Raw genomic sequence first — 19,162 nt, 5'->3', positions numbered from 1 at the left:
CTTGCTCGGGGATTTAACAGCAGTGCCCTGTTAAGGGTTTAAGCCCACACCCTTTCAGTTCTGAGCTCACAACAGTGACCATGAGATTGTAAGACTGCTCGTAACAGTGGTTTCAGAATTAAGTGCCTGAGCACTAATTTTAATGACAAGTACTGACTTTGCTCAAAATGCCTGTGACAAATTACTTTTATTTTGTCTGCCAGCAGCCATATCACTCTGCAACTTACAACTGGCAGCTCACTGACGTTAAGCAGGTGTGAGCTTGGTCAGTACCTGGATGAGAGACCTCCTGGGAAAAACGTAGGTTGTTGCTGGAAGAGGTGTGGGGCCAGTAGGGGCACTCACCCGGTGGTCTGTCTGGGTCCTCATGCCCCAGTATACTAATGGGGACACTATACTGTAAAAAGGTGCCATCCTTTGGATGAGACGTAAAACTGAGGCTGTGGTCATTAAAAATCCCAGGGCGTTTCTCAAAAAGAGTAGGGATGTTACCTCGGTGTCCTGGCCAAATTTCCCATTGGCCCTTACCAATCACGTCCTCCTAATAATCCCCATCTATGAATTGGCTTCATTACTCTGCTCTCCTCCCCACTGATAGCTGATGTGTATTGGTGCACTATGGCTGCCGTCACATCATCCAGGTGGGGCTGCACATTGGTGGTGGTGGAGAGGAGTCTCCATAACCTGTAAAGCACTTTGAGTGGAGTGTCCAGAAAAGCACTATATAAGTGTAAGCAATTATTATTATTATTATTATTATTATGTTGAATCTTGTTTCCTAATGTCTATCATTTGACAACAATTTATTTTCACTTGATAAGTACAGTGCTTTTCCAGGCTAGTGGAAGGCCCTTGTAAACTTGCATTGTGAGACCATTATTCTAAACTTTAAGCATATTTAAAAAGGTATGGTAGGACTATCAGAGTTTGAACATATAACTTGCCCTTTTTCGTTTATTTTTTTAGATGGTTTTGCTAATTATCAGCTGTACAGTAGTTGGTCAGTACTACTGTAACTCAGGAAGTGCACACGTACAGGTTTGACATAAATGGTGCAATAGTCGAGATCTTTCAAACTGTCCTAAGCAACTGCTTACGGTCTACATAGCACCTCCGGCAGGTGGGGATGAGGGGGAATTAAAATGACATGGCAGGGAGGGGGGGGTCATGGATACTGGAAAATGTGGATAACCATTCTGTCTGGGGTGTGTTTTATTTTCCTGTTAGATGATTATCATTTCTATCATTAATATCTTCATTCAGTTTCTGTTTTCTGTTTCCTAAAATGTATTCCATCCTTCCAAAAGAGCTGAATTGGAGCCATGCTTCTAAAAAAAAGGGCTGTTTCATTCACTTTGTAGGGGATGTCACCGTGTTCAGGCACAGCACCATCACAGCAACCAGTGCTGTTTAAAATGATAATGACATGATTTCCCAAGAAGCCCCATGCACAGTTTACTCACATCAAAGTTTAATGATAATAAAATATTCATGTAATGTCAATGGTGCATTATAATTTAAACTGGAAAACAGGCCATAAACTAAAAAAAGAGGAAAGGCTTGTGCTATGAGGGCTAGAAGACAATAACACTTTTCTTTTCTACTTAAACCTTATTATCATGGTCTAGTATCACAGTTATTATCACTGTGGTTGCCATTAATTCAATTTTTTCTTTAATTAATTTGACTTTTTAATGTTTCTTTAGTTTATAAACTGAACTATATTGAAGGGAGTATTCACAACATTAAAAAATAAAAGCATTTTCCAAGGTCCTGGATTTGTACATCTCAAAAACTTTACAGTTTCATACTGTATCTGTGTACAGTATTTATCCCATTGACAGTGACAAATGATATTAAATTACAACTTTGTCTATGATACAATCTTATGCTAGTATTTCTGATTGTTAATGTGGTGCCAGCTTTTAAGGGTTTCACTTCAAAGAGAGTTTAATGAAAATTGTTCTATTGGAATACCAATGTAAATACAAATAAATGAAATGCGTGTTTATTGAAGTCACCCACACATACTACATTATGAACTTCATTTTTTCCATAATGTACCTGAAGACATATTAGTATTCTGCACTTTACCATGATTTGCAGCCCAGAGTCTGCAGTTACTGTTACCAGAGTGAAGATAATGTCTGTTGTTTTCATTTGAGCAATTTAGATTATGCAAAAGTCATCGAACAGAGCAGTAAATGTTTACAACAGAATAACAGCCTGGGGATGGACCGAGTTGATTTGATTTTTGCCACAATAACTTTTAAAAAGTACAGAGGACACAGCTAAAGTCCAAATGAAATTGTCTTATGCTCCATTAAATGGGAGAAACAAAGCTGTGTGCTGACTATTAACAACTTTTAACATTCATCTCTTTGTAGTGGTGAGAAGAATACTTTGCATGTAGAATTTCATGCTTAAGATGTTGAACGGAGCAGCACAGTGGTGCTGGGGTACTGTTTGTGTGGAGTTTGTATGTTCTCCCCATGTTCATGAGGGTTTCTTCCAGGTTTTCCAGCTTGCACCCACAGTCCAAAGACATTCTGGTAGGTTAATTTGTTGACTTCTGGCTCTGATGTGAATGAGTGTGTTTGTGCCATGGACTGGCGTCCCATACAGGATCCTGTGCCTGTGGAAGGCAGGTTAAGCTCCGGCTCCCCTTCAACCATGTTCAGGATAAAGTGGTTTAGAAAGCGACGGATGCATGTTGAATGGAGAGGTGCGACATATTGCACATTGTGGTGTTGCCGGCATCAGTGCTCCCTGTAAGCTAGTTCAAAGTCAAGCAGTACTTCTTCCTGTTCTTACATTACACGGCAGGACTCGGTCTCTCTTTTTTAGGTGAAATGTTCTCATTTGGCAATAGTGTCTTCAGCAGGCTAAGCCTCATATGTGTGCAGCTGATAAGAGGAAGAAAGTTCATTCCTGGAATTTTCAATACCTTGGGACATTTCGGCTCACTAGGCTATTTCATGCTGCAGATTATTTAAATGCCGAGCCTCTCAGGATAACAAAGAACCACCTGGACGTCATTGGAGCTTTTGCTTTAGCAGTCCCACTTTCTATAAATCAGCCCTTAGCTTCCTCCAGGTGTTTAATGACTCTCGTACGTTGTGGGATCTCTTCATGATGAATAGGTTGGAAGCCATACCTTTATGAAACTGAAGGTAATGAGAGAACAGAGACGCCAAAGCACTAAAGTCACAGAACACCCAGATTCGCTTAAGCACATCCATGCAGCCCTCTTGGCTGTGAAACAAAATGATAAAGCTGTTTGTATGAAAATCTTAAAAGTTCAATAACTACAATGAACAAGTGAATTTTACTGGTCTCTAATCAGCAAACTGTACAAATACACCTATCCTAAGTTTCCATTTTATAACCAAAGGCTTGTCTTGAGAATGACCTAGTTCTATTAATAGAAGTGAGAATCTGGTCCACAGGAAGATGCTGCCTCCTGTCTGGACTGCTGGGATAAAACCAGGCCGGGAGTCTCCGGTAGCCTCAGCTGCACAGCTCGACATCCCGGGCTTGAGTAATCGGCTACCTGCTGGATCAGAGAACCAGCTGCAGTATTAGCAAGTGTTACATTTATATTCTACTGCAAAAGAGTTTCAAAGCTTTGATAGACAACATGAGGCATACCTTAATCCAATAAAAACAATCTTTAGAATGCATGTGTACAGTATAATTGTTATCTAAGATGTAAAAAAGTTAATTACAGTATGCCCAAATCCAATAGCTGCTGCAGCACTATGCCAATTGCTCCAATAAGTCTTATTAACTGAATATAATGCCTTGTCAATGTTTCTAAAGATATTTTGTAAATACAATGGAGCATAGTGCGTTAAATAAGGAAATTGAAGGCAGTATTTTCATAAAAGCCCTGACCACCACCTTATAGACATCAGATAGTGGTTTCTCATGAATTAGAATGGACCTGGCTTGCAGACTCTCTATATGTTCTAAAAATAAAAGCAGACAGATACAGTATATCTTAAGAGCTACCACAATATTTCAGAAACACTGGCTTGGTAACCCCTGTAGTTAGAATAATTTCAGTGTCTTACAGCTTCCATTTAATATACAAATGATGACTTATCCCCTTTCTGTTGAGAAAAGATACAAAACAATTTTTAATGGTAATGGAACTTTGAATAAATCATGCTGAGACACTATTCTTGTATCCTACTTAACAAAGCAGAGTTTGAGGGAACCAGTTTGACACTGGGCAGCACAGTGAACTTGAACTTTATTGCCAGATGTAACCGGTACATGTACTGGTACAAGAAGTCTCTCGATTGTAAACAGGTGTAAAAACACAAAGTGCAGACAGTGCATCAAGACAATATACAAACAAACAAGTAAACAGTTTGAATGTAACCAATGCAGACATGTAAACAATGACTGGAGATGTGCAATAAATAAGAAATCATGATGAGGTAGATGGTATAGGTGTGGTCCGAGGGGCATGGCTAAATGTGTTCGCCAATCGCACTGCTTGTGGATAGAAGCTAGTGAAGAATCTAGTGGTAAGTGTCCGTATGCTTTTGTATCTCTTGCCTGAGGGCAGTGGGGTGAAGAGCTCATGCCTGGGGCGGTGACTGTCCTCTGTGATGGCCAATTCTACCACGACAGTGGTTCTCATAGAGCTGTTTAATCTCGGTGAGACCACAGCCGATGATCTTTTGGGCCACATTCACCATTCTCTGCAGTGCCTTTCTCTCTCGAGAAGAGGTGTTGCCATACCACACGGTGATCCCGTTGGTGAGGATGCTCTCGATGGTCCAGTGGTAGAAGTTCACCACCACAGGTACTGGCATCCCCCATTGCTTGAGGCACCTCAGGAAATAGAAGCGCTCCTGATTCTTCTTCAAGATAGAGTCCATGTGCACAGTCCAGGTTAGGTCATTAGAAATAAATTCCCAAAAACCTAAAGCCTGTGACTGTTTCCACTTCCGTTCCATCAATACTGAGTGGGCTGTGAGTGTGAGGCCTGTGTCTCCGAAAGTCCACTATTAGCTCTTTTGTTTTATTTACATTCAAGTCCAGGTTATTACTATGACACCACCTAAGCAGCTGTCCAACTTCATCCTTGTAAGTGGACTCGTCATCATCGCTTATCAGGCCTATTATAGTGGTGTCATCCGCAAATTTAATGATGCGGTTGTTGCTGTGTCTTGCTGTGCAGTCGTGAGTGAACAGGGAGTACAACCTTGGGCTCAGACAGCAGCCTTGTGGGTGCAGTGGTGCAGTGGTTAGCATTGCTTCCTTGTAGCACTGGGGCCCTGGCTTCTATTCTGGACCTGGGTTTCCTATGGGTGCTCCTGTTTCCTCCCACAGTCCAAAGACATACTGGTAGGTTAACTGAGTTCAGCGTGTATCCTGCCTTGTGCCTGTTGCTTGCCAAGTAAGAACCTGAAACGGAAGTGGATGAAGGGGTTAGAAAATTGACAGATGGATTGTTTGACACCTATGAGGGCTGTCCAGCAGGTAAATGAGGTCATTGGATCGATTCTCCTGCATGGAGGGCCCAGTGTCAAGTCGTCCAAGGATTAATTAAAGTGCTCATTTCCATGGTAGATGAGGTTTAATTTGTTAGGCTTTATAAGAGATGTTAAGGCTTTATAAGAGATGTTAAGAACTGAGATAAATAGGAAATAAGAGTAAGACTGGAACAGACATTCTCCAAAGTCATTCTTGCAAGGCTGTATTCCTGCATGTTTTATTCTGTAGGTTTACTTAAATTTGCGGGACCTGAAGAGCTGGGAAAGTCTGTTAAACTGTCCCAATAAACCATTAGTGCTGTTATTAAGTTCAAGTTCAAGTTTATTGTTATTGTACTCATGTACAGGTATATGGTATAACAAAATGCTATTAAGCTAGCTCTTAGATGATAAGTAGTACAAAAAACAACAGTACAATCGTATAATAAAAGAAAGACAGAGACAGCAGGCAGTGTGCAAAACAACAACAGGTAACAGGTAATGTGCAAAACAACATCAGATGTGCAAAATCATACATCAACAGAATGAAATAAAGGATAGAAAATTATGGGGAGTGAGCTTCTTGACATGTGAGGTAGAGGTAGATTTCAATGTGTGTTTGAGTTTTTGGTAAGAGAGAAGGCACTGTGAGGTTCAGATCGTAGAAGAGAGAGGCTGGGAGTTTAATAGTTTGATAGTGCGGGGGTAAAAACTGTTTCTGAGTCTGGTAGTCCGGGCCCGAATGCTCCAGTACCGTTTTCCAGATGGTAGAGGGTCATACAGTCTGTAGCTGGGGTGTGTGGGGTCTTTGATGATGCTTAGAGCTTTCCTCAAGCACTGTCTGTCGTAAATGTCCTGGATGGATGGGAGGGCAACCCCAGTGATGGACTGGGCAGTTTTCACCACCCGCTGTAGGGCTTTGCGGTCAGCAATACTGCAGTTGCCATACCACACTGTGATGCAACTTATCAGTGTGCTTTCTGTTGTGCATCTGTAAAAGTTAGTGAGAATCTGGGGACATATCTTAGCCTTCTTCAACCGTCTTAGGAAGTACAGGCGCTGTTGCACTTTCTTGATCAGACAGGTGGCATTGAGAGACCATGTGAGGTCCTCAGTGATATGGACACCAAGGAATTTGAAGTCACTGACCCTTTCCACTTCAGTCCCATTGATGTGGATAGGGGCATGACCGTTTTGCAGTTTTCTGAAATCAACGATCAGCTCCTTGGTTTTGCTGATGTTGAGGGTGAGGTTGTTGTCTTCACACCACATTGGAAGGATATTGACCTCCTCCCTGTAGGCCCTCTCATCATTGTCTGTGATCAGACCTACAACTGTGGTGTCATCAGCAAACTTGATGATGGAGTTGGTGTTGTGTTTGGCCTTACAGTCGTGGGTGTAGAGGGAGTAGAGTAATGGACTAAGCACACAACCCTGGGGGACCCCAGTGTTCAGAGTTAGTGTGCTGTAGGTATGGTTTCCAAGTCTGACAGCCTGAGGTCTGCCTGTCAGAAAGTCCCGAATCCAGTTGCAGAGGGTGGTGTTGAGACCCAGTGCACTGAGTTTCTGGACTAGTTTCTCTGGAATGAGTGTTAAAAGCTGAGCTGAAGTCGATGAATAGTAGTCTTGCGTATGTGTTCTTTTTATCCAGATGGGATAGGGCAGTGTGTATGGCAATGGAGATTGCGTCATCTGTGGATATGTTGGGACGGTAGGCAAATTGGTACGGGTCCAGTGTGTTCGGAATGGTGTCCTTAATGTGCTTCATGACCAGCGTCTCGAAGCACTTCATGATGACAGGTGTTAGTGCCACCGGTCGGTAGTCATTAAGACATATCACTGTGGTTTTCTTCGGTATTGGGATGATGGTGGTTGTCTAAAAGCAGGTGGGGACTATGGCTTGGGCCAGAGACATGTTGAAAATGTCTGTGAATACACCCACTAGTTGATTGGCGCAGGCTCAGTTATCAGTTTTTCTTTTTAATTATTTTTCTTTTTAAGGTTCATTCTCATTTCGGATTTCCAATACTGTCACGAGCAGTTCTTTCCGGACCCTATGCGAACGACACAATCCAGAATTGTGAGGAAACACTGGGGAAAAAGGTCATGCAGGAATACGGGGATGAAAACAGGGGGGCGTGTCCAAAGTGCGCTGGTGCACGGTTGAGGTGTGGCCGAGGCAAACAATCCAAAAGTAATCCAGAGGGGAATCCAAAAAATGGGCAAAGTCCAAAGCCAGGCTTTCCATCGAGAACAAACGGATTAAAACTAGGAACCGGGTCAGAACCCGCAGGGGGAAGAGGAACAGAGACTTAAAAACATAACGGAGCCAGGCGCAACCAGGTCCCGGGCTCGCACGATGTGGAAATCAGATGCAGAGCCCGGATTAACGTCAGCGCCTGGCTTTTAAGGGAGACGGGAAGGAGGCTGGAACAAGGGGCAAGTGCACAGAATTATATCCAAAGTGAAAGAGCCGGAGCGCCCTTAAGAAGGAGGGACTACAATCGTGACAAATACTTCTTATCCTTCAGTCAGAGACACCTTTTCAGGTCAGAAGTCTGCACTACTCTGACTTAATTTTAGCAGGAATCTCCTCACCTCATCTGCAGACAGTGAGAGCACATGGTCAGCTGCGGAGGGTGTAGCTCTGTTGACTGGTTCTGTGTTGCTGGCTTCAAACCGAGCATAGAAGGTGTTGAGCTCGTTAGGCAGGGAGGAATCATGGGCAGATGCACAGATGTTCTTCCTCTTGTAGTCTGTGAGGGCCTGTATACCTTGCCACATGCGCCTTGGTTCTTTAGTGGTAAAGTGTTCCTCTAATTCCTGTTTGAGTGTGTTTTTTGCATGTTTAATACCATATTCAATATTATAAACAAATATTATTTGTTTGTTCAGCAGATACCCTTAATCAGTGTGATAAAGGGCTGTAATGAAATTACATTCTGAAGTTTTTTTCTGGAACGAAAACCTTCAAGACTGCGTCTACCAAGACAGGGATTTTGGAACTGCTCAACGAGAACTTCTGAGGATGTTAACTTTTGCCCGTATTTCTGTTTCTACTTAAATACAAGCATTCTTTTCTATTATTTAAAACATAAGGCCGTCCCAGTCTTTGAAGAACCTGCAACCACAACAGTAAAGCGTGACAGGTGGTCACGTCTCAGACCACAAAAAGCAAAGTTTATTGGAGGCAGTATTTTATTACAAGCACCCTGCCTGGCATCACATTCCATGAACACTCTATAAAAAGCAGACATTGAAGAGAGCCCCCTAGTGGCTATCAAGTGCGTCAGTCCCTGAAAATTCTGCAACTTCATATGAGTGGAATAATAATAAAGGTTCAATGGCTGATATATCTTTATCCTTTTTTTCTTTTTAGTGGGGAATTAATGTCTAAGTGTTCCTAGTAATAACAATTTGCTACCATGGAAAACTGGTAGTATAATAGAATAGTCTAAAAGTATTGATTCAAATAGCTGTAAGAAAACCTTCTTATTTATTCCTACAGTAGGTTCGTACCTGACATCTGTTGCAATCTTTAAGGCATGAGTCCCCTCAGAAAGACCAGTTAATTAACAATTTTTATAACGCAGCTTGTGAGTTACTTGTGAGTCATATATTCCAAGATTGAGAAGCGTCATTCTGTGCCAGGTAGTCAGTACTGAGTGTGAAATACAAAATAAAAAAGAAACCTTGGAAGTCAGATCAAAAGCACGCTTGACGATAGACCTCAGAAATCTGCAGAGCAATCTGCAGTGCCTCACATCACCAGAAGAGGTCAGTGTGAGCCTCTTTTTGTCCTATGTCTGTTCTTCATATACAGAGACAAACTTATTTCTGTTCATTTTGAAGGAATCAGCATTGATACATATATGTACTATAGTGCACCGCACTATTAGTATATTCTAATTTATACACTGAACTTCCTGAAAATTAAAGGGGGAGATTTATCAGAATGACAAATTACCCATGTAAACTGCAGAATAAAGTACTGTATACTAATACTGTAGAAACAGAAATATGGCATAGTACATTAATGTATCTATAAAATGAATGTCCTCTGGCTTCTTTGATATCCCTTTAAGAATTTATCAATTTCCTTTACCTACTGTCAGCACTTTTGAGTTCTATACTGAGCCTGATCTGCTGCTTGAATTATTTTTTTTTAAGAAAACACACTTACTGATGTGATTTTAAAACATCTCTTTACAAGGGGGGGAATCCCAAAAGCATACTGTTGAAATTATGGTGTTTCATTTGGCAAAATAATATCTGTATCAGTATGTCCTTATTGTGTGCATACCATGGTATGGAAAGACCGATCAATGCAATAATCTGACCTCAGTGATAAAACTGTACTCCTCTTCCACCTACATGTTTTGCTCTTTCCGTGAGCTTGCAAAACAAGCATTTCTGTGCACAACATAAAGAAGGTGTAGGCTAACAGGAAATATGCACTTGCCTCTATTATTAGAAATTTTCATCTGACCTGAAAGCAGTATGAAAAAACTATCTCTGACTTTCAGTACATGTAAAAACAAATACAAAAAACAAGATGTTTTGAAGATTTCTGGGTTAAGTGTGACAAGTGGCTGACTTGTGGTATCTTGCAGTTCTGCCCAATTCAATTGGTATTTGTTACTCATATTAGGAAAGACAGAGATTAAAATGGTGTTATGTTATTCCACAACAACACACACAAACTGTTAAATAAACATACAATTATATTGCTCCAGAGACCTGCACAAACTTCAACCACAAAAATCGTGTAACTTGAAAAAGTGCGACTGTGTAAAACACAGATTTAACACCAGACAAAACAGTTTTTAATACTTCAGGCTGTGTGGTGCTCAACAATGAAAACAGAGGGTTCTAAAGAAAGTCTCTTGGCTATTCTCAGATAGAAAGGGTTCAGTAGGAAGATCCACATTGAGCAGCTTTGTGAGAAATATTTTTATAATCTGAAACATTTAATGTGGTGATATACCTGTAGATGTTTAATAGTACTTAAAAATACATATCAAAATGTAGGTCATTACACACACAGTGTAAAAAAACATTATGAGATGAGACTGTAAAGCAGAGAGTCTTACTCGACACAGGTATAAGTGTGAGTAGAGTTAACTCTGCTCTACTCCTCACTTTTATAAGCAGTGCCATTGGATTTCTGATGATTGATCAGTCAGGACATCAGTTTAACATCTCATCCAGTGGAGGAAGCCTCCCACTCCACAGTGTTCCTTCAACATACTGGGGCACTGGTTTGGAAATTCTGCTCCAGAGACACAAGCATCAATGAGAAAAATACACTAGCAACCTTCTGTAGTTTTCCTTAGAGGTTTCCCTTCCTAATACTGACCAGGTCTGGATTTGGGTAAAGGAATCTGATTAAATCAGTCTAGAAGGTGGTGATGCTGCTGTTGTAGTCAGGACACAGAAATAGCCTACAGCATGTGAACTCAAATGTTAAACATGCTTTGTTTTTCCCACTGATAAATACACTTTTACATCATGTTTTGATTACTAAGTACTTACAACAGTGTGATATCCCCTCTCTGCACTTCAAAAACCCGGAGAGTTAATCATCTCTTTCACAGCCGTCTGCATTTCCACAGATGGCACAGATTCAGTCTTGTTGCCCTGCTGGCAAACTTTGACCTTTACTGATACATCCACAGCTGTTCCAAAACTGCACTGCCCTCAGAAACCAAGAACTTGAAAGACCACTTTATTGGCCATATACATGGCATACAATGTCTTGTATAAGGAATTTGTCTTTTCGCATGGGTCAGCCATTTATACGGCACCCTGGAGCAGCTGGGGTTAAGGGCCTTGCTTAGGGGCCCAACGGAGTAGGATTCTTCTGCCTGCCACAGGATACAAACTGGCAACCTTCCAGCCACAAGCGCAGATCCTTAGCCTCAGAGCCATCACACTGCCACAATTGGGAGAGGAGCTGTAGAAGTACAGTTATGGACAACATTTTTTATATGTTAAAGGACACAGTGCTTCTTATAACTTACTAACATGAGCGTGTAAGAATTTTCATTCTTTTGCTGTTTGTTGCTTTCTCTGCACTCAAATGTACACAGTTATTGTCAATAACTGTGGGAAAAAGGTATTGTCTAATTTTCTTTATTGGGCGCATCAATTTGGCAAAGTGTTAATGGGAGACAGAGCAAATATTCGGTGGTCTACTGAAGTGACCACACCAAGATCAGGAGTGTAACTTAGCAGACAAAAATTCAATTGAATGTTAGAAAAGACCTTGTACTGCTAGCTGGGTCACATTCGGCTCAATAAGACCATGTTTCCAGTAAGGCCAAAATGAAGTTTCAAGGCTAATGTAGAATATTTAATGAAGATTGTTTTAAATCAGGAATTGAAAGCCATGTAGGAATGCTGAAAACATTGCAATGCAAGCTGCCAGATTCAAAGCTTACTGTGTATTAATATGGCAAAGGAATATTATTTCAGTCATGGATTGCAGTTTCTCTGTCTCAATGCTGTTATCTCGTATAGTGACTGATCATCAGCCCATGTACTGATTCCAGCATAATCCTCCAAAATGACAATTGTATTTTGGGTGTTGTGTGTACTGTATTTTTTAAGTTTCCCAGATGAACAGGTTATTTAAGAATCCCTAGTTCCTATTTTTGTCTGTGTAGTTTTTTTTAAATATATTTTACACTTTTGTAAAGTGCAGGGCCAAGGGGATAGGAAGCACTGGTTTTTGTGATTGGAGACTGTATTTTCTACCTCACAGTCCCCTGGTAAAATTCTGATTTTGAAATGATGAACTGTGATGAAACAGTAGCCAGTGACTGCAGGTTTGGGTGACTTCATGGAGATCAGTACTCTGCTATGGATTCAACTTATCTGCCACAGGGTCTAGATTAAGAGTCATCTTGCTGGCCCCTTAACTTTTCTAGTGTCTTTGCTATGGTTTTACCACTCATTTATAGAACTTTTATATGGTAAATAACAATAACTGCGATGACCTCATCATACTGTTGTCTTTCTGTTCCTCACAAACCTGCCTCACAGTTTGACTTTAAACAATCAATACTGCACATCTTGAAAAAAACTAAAACTTGAGCAATCTTAAAAAAAAACAGCCTTGTCTAAAAATCCAGTCCTATTTTCTTACATGATGACTCTTCCGGTGCCTCTGCTAAAGACCCAGACTATCACATAAATGACTGACTCTCCCCCTTTTTCTTCTTCCCTTTTTTAAAGTTTAACATGTCCAAGTCAAGATGTGTGGATGTGCTTGCATACGTAAATGTTTATGTTTTTCCAAATAATGATTTGTTTCATTATTGCAAAGTTGTAAATAGTTTAAAAATTTGCATTTTTTCCTTAAGTTCTGGTTGACATGTTGTTTTGTTGTTGAAATAAGCAACTGATAGAAATGTCCCGTACCTCTACATTGTTATAACATTAAAATACGCTAACATTGTTACTTTGATGTCCATAGATAGAGTGAATTAGAACCTTATTATTCCCAAATGAAGTTTGTTTTCCCTATCATCATAGCAAAATTAGTCCAAAGCCATTCATGTCTCGCTGTCCTGTAGACTAGCTGTTCCACAGACTGCTAATTTGAGTTTAGCATTGTCCCTTTGTGTTCAGGTTTGTCTGTTTTTCTGTTTTATTTTTAAAATCTTGCTCTTGTTTGCCATTTTTCTTGTTGCTTGTTGCATGGGAAGGATCTAGGTTCTGTTCCTTTTATAATCATATTATATTTTAAATGCAGCCGCATTGCATTGTGTCACTATGCAATGTAGTGTTTCATTCTGAACTGGTTCACTTTTTACATGGCTCACAGAAATGTATTTTCCCAAACGCCTTGACTTTGTATTAAGAGTGAAAGTCATAGGTTGAGTAAATTCAGTAAAGGAACAGAGAAACAGGATACAGAGATTGTTATACTGTTGAATTTCCCATGTGGTATGTATACTGCCTTTATAAAATCTATACAGCAGGATGATACATCAAAGAGGGATGTCCCCATGACCAGTGAGCTCATTATGTTTCTGCTAGTTCTAAAACATATGCTGATAATGATGACATTATGCTGTGCTCATATATGTATTGACATGGAAGGTCTGGAACAAATCATCTTCATATATGTATAGTATGAATTATTAACATATGCATTAATTATTTATAGACTTTATATATTTCTGTGTAAATATTTCAGGGGTCTTAGTCTGAAACATTTGCTACTACTAATAATACACTACTAATAGACACAACCATGTAAACACAGACATAGAGCTCTGCATCCTTAGGAAGTGTGTTCTGTTTAGTGACACACAATGTATATACCTAGCAATTTTCTCCACACTTTTCGAGGACTTTACAGTTACTATTTCAGTTATTATATAAGCAACACTGATTTATGCTGGAATTTGGTATTTAAGTTCTCTCTTCCTTTTGATTGTATAAGATGTTACAGTGCATATACAGTGGTGTGAAAAAGTGTTTGCCCCCTTCCTGATTTCTTATTTTTTGCATGTTTGTCACACTGAAATGTTTCAGATCATCAAACAAATTGAAATATTAGACAAAGATAACACAAGTAAACACAAAATGCAGTTTTGAAATGAAGGTTTTTATTATTAAGGGAGAAAAAAAAATCCAAACCTACATGGCCCTGTGTGAAAAAGTGATTGCCCCCCCTGTTAAAACATAAATCAACTGTGGTTTATCACATCTTTGGAAAGTTGAGTTCAATTTCTCTAGCCACACCCAAGCCTGATTACTGCCACACCTGTTCTCAATCAAGAAATCACTTAAATAGGACCTGCCTGACAAAGTGAAGTAGACCAAAAGATCCTCAAAAGCTAGACATCATGCTGCGATCCAAAGAAATTCAGGAACAAATGAGAAACAGAGTAATTGAGATGTATCAGTCTGGAAAAGGTTATAAAGCCATTTCTAAAGTTTTGGGACTCCAGCGAACCACAGCGAAAGCCATTATCCACAAATGGCGAAAACATGGAACAGTGGTGAACCTTCCCAGGAGTGGCCGGCCGACCAAAATTACCCCAAGAGCACAGCGACGACTCATCCAAGAGGTCAGAAAAAACCCCACAACAACATCCAAAGAACTGCAGTCTTCACTTGCCTCAGTTAAGGTCAGTGTTCATGACTCCACCATAAGAAAGAGACTGGGCAAAAATGGCCTGCATGGCAGAGTTCCAAGACGAAAACCACTGCTGAGCAAAAAGAACATAAAGGCTCGTCTCAGTTTTGCCAGAAAACATCTTGATGATCCCCAAGACTTTTGGGAAAATACTCTGTGGACTGACGAGACAAAAGTTGAACTTTTTGGAAGGTGTGTGTCCCATTACATCTGGCGTAAAAGTAACACAGCATTTCAGAAAAGGAACATCATACCAACAGTAAAATATGGTGGTGGTAGTGTGATGGTCTGGGGCTGTTTTGCTGCTTCAGGACCTGGAAGACTTGCTGTGGTAAATGGAACCATGAATTCTGGTGTCTACCAAAAAATCCTGAAGGAGAATGTCCGGCCATCTGTTCGTGACCTCAAGCTGAAGTGCACTTGGGTTCTGCAGCAGGACAATGATCCAAAACACACCAGCAAGTCCACCTCTGAATGGCTTAAGAAAAACAAAATGAAGACTTTGGAGTGGCCTAGTCAAAGTCCTGACCTGAATCCGATTGAGATGTTGTGGCATGACCTTAAAAAAGCGGTTAAGGCTCGAAAACCCTCCAATGTGGCTGAATTACAACAATTCTGCAAAGATGAGTGGGCCAAAATTCCTCCACAGCGCTGTTAAAGACTCATTGCCAGTTATCGCAAACGCTTGATTGCAGTTGTTGCTGCTAAGGGTGGCCCAACCAGTTATTAGGTTTAGGGGGCAATCACTTTTTCACACAGGGCCATGTAGGTTTGGATTTTTTTTTTCCGTTAATAATAAAAACCTTCATTTAAAAACTGCATTTTGTGTTTACTTGTGTTATCTTTGTCTAATATTTCAATTTGTTTAATGATCTGAAACATTTCAGTGTGACAAACATGCAAAAAAATAAGAAATCAGGAAGGGGGCAAACACTTTTTCACACCACTGTATATCATTCTTAAAAAGTAAACATTATTGTGCCAATAAAATAAAACTGATAAAAAGTAATATAAAAGTTTAGTCCTTTAATGCTCATGCAGTTTTCCACAATATTTCCCATAGTTGTCTAATATACAGTATATAGTTATAGCCATGCCACCCTGCAACTCACAACTGGCAGCCCACTGAAACTAAGCAGCTGTGAGCCTGGTCAGTACCTGGATGGGAGACCTCCTGGGAAAAACTAAGGTTGCTGCTGGAAGCGGTGTTAGTGGGGCCAGCAGGGGGTGCTCACCCTGCAGTCTGTGTGGGTCCTAATGCCCCAGTATAGTGACGGGGACAATAAACTGTAAAAAGGCGCTGGCCTTTGAATGAGATGTAAAACTGTGGTCCTGACTCTCTGTGATCATTATAAATCGAAAAGAGTAGGGGTGTTACCCCAGCGTCCTGGCCTAATTTCCCATTGGCCTTAACCTCCTAATAATCCCCATCTATAAATTGGCTTCATCACTGTGTAATCCTCCCCATTGATAGCTGGTGTGTGATGAGCGTTCTGGCGCACTATGGCTACCATTGCATCATGCGGGTGGATGCTGCACATTGGTAGTGTTGGAGAAGAGTCCCCATTACCTGTAAAGCGCTTTGAGTGGAGTATCCAGAAAACTGCTATATACAGTAAGTGTAAGCAATTGCGATTATTATTATTACCGAAGGTAGCTGTGGGGGGTTCAAGTCAGATTCCAAATGATTGGGCTCAGGAAATTTTGGAGATAACCACTTTTTTTTACAAAATAGGTAAAGAAAACACAACAGAATGATACAAATGTATTAAAAGTAAAAACAAATCACTGACAAATACATATCTAACAACAGACTTCTATGGGCCCCCTCTAGCCATTTCAAGATCACACTGAGAGGACCTTGCTTGTCCAGCAATCTCATTTATTGCACCTCTAGCAGAAAGCGCCCTGCCATTTACAAGGGTGAAACAGGATGATCACTAGCCAGCTGTTCCAGGGAACATGCCAGAGCGCCGAGGCTGGATCAAAGACAATTCTGGGTTTTACCTCTTCCAGGCATGATTACACTGACCTTTCACAGGGAATCAAGGACTCGTAATCCGGAAAGAAAAAAAATACTCATAAGGTTCATACCGTCCTCCAGCTCTGATGAGCTCATTTTAAATCTCTCTGCTCTGCAAATTTCATTGTTTTAGATTACCTCTGGAATTTGTCCATCTGTCACCTCCCTTAAAACATTCTAATATCCTCTTTGACCTCATGATCCACCTCTTCGCCTCATATTCCTGCTCACTTTCTCCCTCACACCTGAAAAAAATATTCCACAGACAGACATTTATGTTTTTTCCTTCTTTCTATTCTTCATTTGAAAATGAACCTCTACTTGTTCCTTTGCTACTCACACACAATGGCTCGATTCACCACTAACATTTGTATATTAATATATTAAAAAATGTAACCTTGAGGATTAACCTTGAAAACCTCAGCTTTGGAAGGGTCTGTCACGTATTTTTAAACAAAACCATGTAGGAAAAAATATACTGTATGTAAGGAATGAATTATTCACACTCTCAAGTTATTAATTACTGGACTCACATTTGATTTCTACTATAGCAGTATAACAGGGTTCATGGTGTAGAACTATCTTTTGCAAAGACAGCCTCCTCCATTACTGGGAATATTCAAGATGCAGTCAGGATATCCTTTAGGATAATGGGTTTGCCTGTTTGGGGTGTGCCAGTCAGGTGTTCTGAGGTTGAAATCAGTGATGAGAAGGCTTAGATTAAGTAGACTGATATCTGGTAGTTGCTGGTGTTGCCACAGGGTTTAGAGACAGAGAGTGCAAAAAAGCTGTTGGATTATAATGTGTTTGTTCTGGTGACGTCAATGTTATGGTCACAGGACTGGCCTTTTGGAGCTGTATGTTTGATGCTATCTTTGAATTAAATGCTCGTGATACAGTGTTTACCACATAATGTCCAACAACATTTACTTGTTTTAATCCTTGGTTTTTTAACTACTAAGTAAAATGTACAACCCAAGTCCTTGAGGCCATCTATGTCTTCAAACTGTCTTTGCACCTCAAATCTAAACCTACAAACTCAACAGGTCACCTTCATTGGACCTATTTAATGCTTTTAGTTAGAGCTCTTGTTGATTCAAAAAAGACTATGCAGAGGTCTGTACAATTCCTAGGAGACCATTCCTGAGGCCTAGATGTTGGGAACAGCTTGGGCATCTGGTTTATATTCATGAGATTGGAATGGACAGACCAACATTCTGATCCTATACCTCCTTGGAAATTTGTTGTTGCCTTGGCTAGGTGCTTAAGATCACTGCCGTGATGAAATCTAAACATTGATGTGGTGAATTTATAATGAACACCAATACTTACATGCACTGTGACCAACCTTATGGACTTATTTATTGCACACAAAAAGTATAGAACTCTAAAAAAGGACTTTCGAACAGCTGTGACATCTGACAGACAGGACCAAGCAAACCATTTGACATAACAAATCCAAAAAAATACCAGTACTGTACAGTATTGGAATTATCTAAAATGTTTGATAATGTGGGCACATTTTGCAATTGTATTTTTGGAATTTCACACTTTGTCTTAGGTGCTTGAGTCATACTGTAGGTTGCCTACCACTGCTGCAGGTTCTTTAACATTAGTTCAGGAGTTTCACATATCTCTTTCATGGATACTGTATTTGGTAGAATCTGGGATACCGATACTTATGAGACCAGAAGTGGTTGACGAAGAAAACACAGGTTCCTGTAAGAAAATGTTCTAATGATTCTACAGATCTTGTGAATGACCTAGCTGCATGTACAGAAAGCAATGTTTTTTAAGAACAGTGAGATACACACTCATGTCAGTTGTCTCACTGGGCACGTATCTACTCAGAGACCATATCTGAGAGGAGTTAATACAATAAAAAGCTGAAATGGGCACCATAAATGAAATGATAGGATCAAACCTGAAAAAAACTATTTTTACAGATAAGGTAAAGACAGAGAAGAAGGTTTGAACAGGGTGGCATGGTGGTGCAGTGGTTAGCCTTACTGCCGTGCAGAGCTAGGGCCCTCTGTTCAGTTCTGGACCAGGGGTGTTATCTGCATGGAGTTTCTATGTTCTGTGTTTTTGTGTTTGTGTTTACTCTGGTTTCTGGTTAATTTGCTGCTGGCAAAATTGGCCGTCTCAAATGTGTGTGTTCTGTGATGGACTGGCTTCCCATCCAGGGTGCATCCTGCCTTACTTCCCAGGACAGGCTCTGGCTTCCCTGAATCGGATAAAGTCGTTCGAAAATGGATGGATGCACGTTTTGAAAAAAATTCAAACTGACAGTGTGTGAAATTCTAGTGTTACATACTAATATGACAAATGATGCTCAAATTCTTTAACTATTATTTAGAACCACGTAGAATGGTCAGATGAATACAAAATCGCCTTGTATATTATGTTAGGAAATAAGCCGGGCAAGTGTATTTGTGTGCTATCAGATGGTTTCCATTCCTTGTACAATGGTTAGTTTTGTAAATCAACACA

Source organism: Atractosteus spatula, chromosome 1 (assembly GCF_055471065.1).
Source record: "Atractosteus spatula isolate fAtrSpa1 chromosome 1, fAtrSpa1.hap1, whole genome shotgun sequence".
NCBI lineage: Eukaryota > Metazoa > Chordata > Actinopteri > Semionotiformes > Lepisosteidae > Atractosteus > Atractosteus spatula.
This window is presented reverse-complemented; position numbering follows the sequence as displayed.